The sequence below is a fragment of the Lactuca saligna genome, chromosome 6, assembly GCF_052625555.1.
Source record: "Lactuca saligna cultivar CGN05327 chromosome 6, ASM5262555v1, whole genome shotgun sequence".
NCBI lineage: Eukaryota > Viridiplantae > Streptophyta > Magnoliopsida > Asterales > Asteraceae > Lactuca > Lactuca saligna.
The window spans coordinates 36,244,739-36,251,553 of NC_136422.1; the positions used below are offsets into that span (position 1 = coordinate 36,244,739).

At 36.3% G+C, this 6,815-nt stretch overlaps 1 pseudogene; it reads right to left on the minus strand.

Moving 5' to 3' along the window:
- Nucleotides 1-2,290: 2,290 nt before the first annotated feature.
- LOC145001996 (E3 ubiquitin-protein ligase PUB23 pseudogene) lies at nt 2,291-3,972 on the minus strand (annotated as a pseudogene).
- Nucleotides 3,973-6,815: the final 2,843 nt, after the last annotated feature.

Consider the following 6,815-nt stretch of genomic DNA (forward strand, 5'->3'; position numbering starts at 1 on the left):
TAAAAAACTTAAATTAATAAGGACACACTAGTCTTTTTAGATAAGACATGGACCAAAAGCAACAAAACAAAACAGTAGGACCATCCGAATTAAAAAAATAAGTTAGGGACCAAACACATAAATTCCCCCAAACCACAGGGACCATTCGTGTAATTTACTCTTACTTTTGGTTTTGTTCATATTTGGGTAACTATTTTTCTTTTGTACACATCTAGGTAACGAACTTGTTGAAAGTGTTCACATGTAACCATTATGACCTATTGTAGCCGGAGGTAACCTGCTACAGCAGGTCATAATGGTCATATGTGAACAGTTTCAAAAAGTGTGTTACCTAGATGTGTACAAAAAAAGATAGTTACCTACATGTGAACAAACCGAAAAGTTAATTACCTTAATTAGTCTTATTCCCATGTATATATATCTCGTAAACTTGTTACAATACATTTCATATGGAATGTTGAACTAAACTTGATAAATCCTTTGTTATGGACAAGGAGGGAAAAAAGGACAAAAAAAGAAAAAAAGAAAAAAACATAATAGAAACGTATGATGCTTAATGCTTAATCTTATTCAAAATAGGGAAACATTACATGTATTTAAAGGAATACAAACAAAAGAGTTCTAAACCTAAGCAATACGTAATACTTGTTAAGCAATCTCATAACTTCCTAATCTAACTCAAATACTTCAAAATAATAAGGTTTTTCCCGGAATATCCCTGCACTCAGTGGCGAGGCTATGCATAAGGAAGTTGGTTCCAATGACGCACCTAATTTTTCTAATTTATCTAAAATTTCTATAGAAAATTTTTATGACCTACCTTAGAAAAAGTTTAGGACCTACCTTACGAATAAAATCTTTGAATTTGTATAGAGAAATTTTTATAGAAAAATTAGTGAACCATGTGATTTTGTATTCTATAGTCGTCACTGGCTGCACTTATAAATCCGATTAACCCAACAATTACTCCCTTAATCAGATTAGTCATACCACTCGTTCACAACAGTGTTGAATCACCGTCTTCCTAAACCATCCTGACTTTTCCCAGATGCCCGACCTCCACCTTGGTTACGTCCAAAGTCTTCTCTGAATCCCTTTGATTGCTGACAACACTTGTGACATATACCATGACATCTCGTTGGACATGTTCATTACCATCTCGACTTTTCCCGGATCAACGACCTCTTCCTTGGCCACAACTAAAGCCATCCCATTTGAACTTCAACGCCATAATGTTTACATCGTGTATTTCTCTAATCTCTTCCTTTGTTTCGATCACCTTTGTTCAAAGAGGCATCTCCACCTACCAAGAAAACAAAGACACCCGCTTCACCGTTTGCCAAACTAATTGAATCAAAAGCCATCTGCTTTGACGAATGCTTCTTGCCCATTTTTCATGCACCTACACCAGTATTCCCTTATCACAAACAAACCGATCAAAAACTGCAAAATCCTGACATCAGCATCCCCAGCTGTAGACGTCTAGAAATAAAGCATTCTTTAATTGTAACTAACAGCCACAAACTGCCTATGTTTATCAACGGTCACCCCCATCATCCTGAACGGTGCTGCCCGTCTCCCCACGACAACGGTCAACCCGAAAGCAATTTACTATCTCCGTCTTCTATTGTAAAACAGTCTCGAAACAAGTCTTGTTGTCCCGAACCTTCCTGTGCAATTAAACCTTCAGTTTGCTGCTCCTTGTAGAAAAAAACAAAAAAAATGTTGCCAAACACCCTTGCTTCCGCTGCGATGACAACCCCGCACCCAGAGGTTCCTCCCCTTCAAAAGTCGACTTTTAAACCGGCACCGTCTTAACCTCGCTCTGATACTAATTAGTGTTGAACTAAACTTGATAAATCATCAGTTATGAACAAGAAAGAAAAACAAAGGACAAAATTACAGAAGAGAAACGATATGATGCTTAATGCTTAATCTTATTCAAAATAGGGAAACATTACATGTATTTAAAGGAAAACAAGAGTCCTAAATCTAACCGATAGGTAATACTTGTTAAGCAAACACATAACTTCCTAATCAAAATCAAATGCTTAAAATAAGAAGGTTTTTTTCAAAATACCCCTACACTCATAAATCCGATTAAAATAGACATGCCTAACAAACCAAATTAAGTTCCTACATCGGAAGTCTTCAAATAATTATAAGGATTTTATGTTTTTGGCATTAAATCCAGGCCTTCAGAAACGAAATCCTGGAGATCACAGCAACTATCATTTCTTTGCAAATGAGATGGCTCGTTTTACGATATGAATATGAATGAAAGAACGAATTAAACTCGTAAGATTTATATATAACTTTATTTAATGGTTTGGAAATAATTAAGAAAATACAGATGAAAATTACAACCGAATGAACTCTTTACTTTTGTTTCCTATGGATCCACAAATCTTGAATAAATTGAACCTCTCTAAAGTATTACATTGTGAGTTTTTAGTCACGTTGCTCTTTTCAAATGACTAAAATCTCAAAGTATATATGTATACAATCAGTTAAATCAAATGTTTAAAATGTCGTCAAATTATCTAACCTAAAATCTCAAATTTTGTTTTATGATGGATATGATATAAGTAGATTACTGGGTATACAAGAAGAATTGTTCCAAACCCTAGCATGCATCTTCAAGATCTCCATAGCTTTCTCCTTCATCTTGCTACCACAATCTACTTGCAGCACCAAACAAAGCTTCCCCGCCACTCCTAGATGCAACATCTCCGTCACCACACTTACGTTGCCGGAAAACTTCGCCACTGAATGCAATATCCTCACCGCCCTATCGCTGGCCAACTGTGAAATCCTGAATATCTTTTTAGAAACAACGGCCAAACCTGCACCATGTTTCAACAGCTCCGATCTCCCTTCAGCACACTGACATAGCAGGTCTAACGCTAATAATACCATCTCTGAAAGCCTCTTGTCGGAGGAATCTAGTAGGAGGTCGATTAATGCCGGAACCGCCGCTGCCTCCGCCGCTCTTATCTTATTCCGCCCCCACAGACAAACGTTAATGAGTAACTTCAATGTCGCTATTGTGGCTTTTTGGGAAATCTGATCGTTCAAAATCTTGACCAACTCCATGAAGAACTCAGGCTTCAACGACGACGTCACTTGCATATTCTGGCTGGTGGCCTCAAACATCGATTTCAACAACATGACGGCGTATGTACGTGACTCATAGTTGGCGGCGCGTTGCATCACGCTCGTTAACGTCTCAACGAAATCACCAGTCTTTGCAAACAAACCCTGAAGCTCAGTTTGAGACAGATGCATGTGGTAAAGGATACCTAGAGCTTCGTCAGCCGGCGTCACCAGCTCGAAACCTTCCACGTCGGAGTCTTCTGCGGCCGGTGAAGATGACGTCACATTCTTCTGGTCGCTTAAGATATGAGCGAGGTAATCAACAGCTCCAGCTGCCTCCATTGACCTCTTATTTGTTTCGTTCTCCAAAACAATCACTTTCAATCTCTTCAACGACTTCATTTGCAGATTGGGATACTTCAAATCTTTGAGGAGTTTAAGAATTTCAGATTTGGAAATCGGAATCCTAGGCGTGGAGACTCGTTCAACACCAGACAACGGATTAAGGGTGCACCAAGATTGGATCAATCTACGAAGGGTGTGATTTGGTGTAAGATCTAGATCTGAAAGAACCTGTTTTGTCACAGGACAAGTGTTGTTTTTCTTAGCGTATAACCATTTCTCAATGCTTTCTCGATCATAGGTGATCCCTGTAGAGAGTGTTACAGGGTCTTTCATGAGTTCTAAAGAGATGGGACATACGAAAAATGGAGGGACTTCGACATTCTTATGATCTTCCATTATAGAATGGATAAATTTCAAGAACAACCCACAATAGCTTTGAGAAGAAAGATTGATAACTGAATGTCTTTTTTGAACCTTGAATGAATGAAATTAGAGGTTTCTGGTTTGTGAATATTTGTTATGATCTCCCATTATAGGTTTATGGTTTTATATATGGGTGGGGGTTGAGTGAGAAAAAGGAATAATATATATTTATTTAAAAGTCAAATTAATGAAAAAGTAAAGCATAATATTTGGTCAAAGAGAAATGAAGTTTGACTTTTTAAATAAATTTGTGAGGCTCAAGAAGTGGACAACGAAACTTGGTCATAAATGCATGTGCCAGATAAAGTGTGGCGATCATGTAAAACAGCAAAAATGTGAAGGATATGACTTTCTCTATAAAGGAATTTCCACTTCTAGGTCCTTCAATTTTGATATTCTTTTCATTTAGTGCCTTATGTTTGCAATTCTACAATTTGAGTCGGTTTTGAATTCAAAAGAACAATTGGTTAAAATACATTGTTATAATTTGCTTAAAACCTATAAAGGATATCAAATTATGAACAATTTAAATGGTTACTATCGTAATGGTTCCAACCTTTTAGTAGTTCATAGCATGTAGTTTTTTTTTAGAGGCTTTTGATTTGCTTAGAAATTATCTAGAAATTGTATGGATTGCATTGAATGATTTAGATATAACCTCTAAATGATTTCATTAGGTTATCAAACAGCCCTTACATTCAATAATTGATAAATCCAGTAATTGAAAACCAAAATCCACCTATGATTCAAGTTCTAATAAAAAAATGGATGTTTGCAAGAGGGAAAAAATATTAGTAAGATGTATGACATAGACATCATAAATATTTTCTCTACATATGAGTAGTATCATCAAAAAGCATGATGATGAATGTAAAACTTTAGCATTTGAGGCACTAAAAGTCGATTCTAACCTTATAAAAATAGTCAAATACATTCGTTAGCACTACATAATAGTCTCTTGTATATAAAAATGTATTGAGGAACTTCAAAAGCTACAAGAATTTTGGTAACCAATGATTGAAATCTTTATTCATGATATGAGAGATATTTTGACAATAAATGTACAAATTCTTTTCATGCTATGGTTCTAATCTATATATAGGCTTCTTCTAAATTTTGTTTACATACAACAAGATCAACCAGTGGATTTTAATTTTAGAACAAAAATTGGAAATATCCCAAGCCAAAAAATATCTAGGTTTTTAAAAGATAACTTTGGTGATGTATTTGAATTTTTTTCTCTAGTTATGGGCAATTTTTGAGTAGTAATGATACTAGTGATGTTTAATTGGAAATGATGTCTCCTAATACAACTTGTTTTGACTTTCTCTCTTTCAAGAAGTCAACCATTTCCTCTTAAATCCCATCGTTACTCGTGCTTATTTTCGAAAAGTGGCTACCGACAGTTGTGGATCTGTGGATTTGGATTGAGTTTCCTAGTTGGCTGTTCCTTTGCAATTAAGGATCCGGACCCGACGTGTATATTAACGATTAAGTTTCTGTCCACTAAGTTTCTATCCACATCAAAAAGAATTGGGTCAAGTATTCTTCGTTATCACAATTTGTAGTTGTTTTTCTTTTAATATTTCTTCCGCTCCTAAAATTATTTTTTACATGTTAACATATATTAACATATAAATTAAAAAAAAACATTAATTATCATTAATTTTATTAAATAACATAACAATTATATCATTTTGTTGTATTTAATTCTATGATAGTTATATTTAATTTAATAAAAGGTATTTTGTAAATACGATTATTATAAGAGGAAATGACTAATTTAGCCAAAAATATTAATAATTTTTATTTAACAGTTAAAAAATTGTCAATAATAAAAAAAGCTAACAAAACCATAGCCTAGACTAAGACATTTGTGGTTTCATCACGGGTAGAGTTTCAAACCGAAAAACTCTTTTTCCTGAAGCCTCCGGGCTCTCCTTCGGGGGCTAAGGGGTTTTCCTAGGATTTAGGGGGGGGGGGGGGGGGGGGGGTTAGGGATCTTAGAGAGAGAAACTAGCGAGAAATGAGTGAGAAATCCGGCTGGCTTCACTACCTTTATATAGCCTGCGAGGCCTCGGTACGCGGGGCGTACCTCAGACCTACGATGGGCGTAGTGCTCACATCGTACAACACGCGTCGGAGTCTCGGTGGTGCATCATGGCTAATTTCGGACCGCAGGAGAAGTGAAACGTTGGGCGTACTTCGTTCAACGCGGGGCGTACTCGTACATGAGGTGTCCGAAGGTCTACGCGGGGCGTAGCCTCGCATCTAGTCTTCGCAATTTACACCTCCGACTTCTAAAATTCATAACTTTCGCATACGAGCTTCATTTTCAACATTCTTTATATCTACGCGTAGGCGTGACCGTATTCTACAACTTTCGTTTAGACACCATCGGCTAATTCTCGACCAATTTTAAATTTAATAGTATGAGAAGACTACATTGTTTAATGACCGTGTAAAACTCATAACTTCTACATACGGACTCCGTTTTCGTTTTGTCTTTTTACCATTGAGCTCCTATTGACGAGATCTTCGATTCTCGTTTAGGTTGTGTCAGCTAAAAACCGCTCGATATAATATTCGAATTTCGGGCTGTGCACTGCCGATCAAAAACTTAGAAAAATCATAATTTCCTCATACAAAGTCAGATTTGGGCGTTCTTTTTATGCACGCTATCGGTTTAACGAACACTATGGCTTTCGTGTAGATCACCATGGCTAAAAAGTCCTTGATCGTAAATTCACTATTTACGTCACACAGTGTCGTGCCGGTTCTGTCGTGAAACTTTGATAGGCCATAACTTCTTCGTTATAACTCGGATTTCGGTGCTCCTTATATGTCCGGAATCCTTGTCACGACCACTACAACTTTCTTCATAGATATCGGGTTTATCTAACATTTTATTTTTGACGCTTATTTTTATCCTTTATTTATTATATTATTAT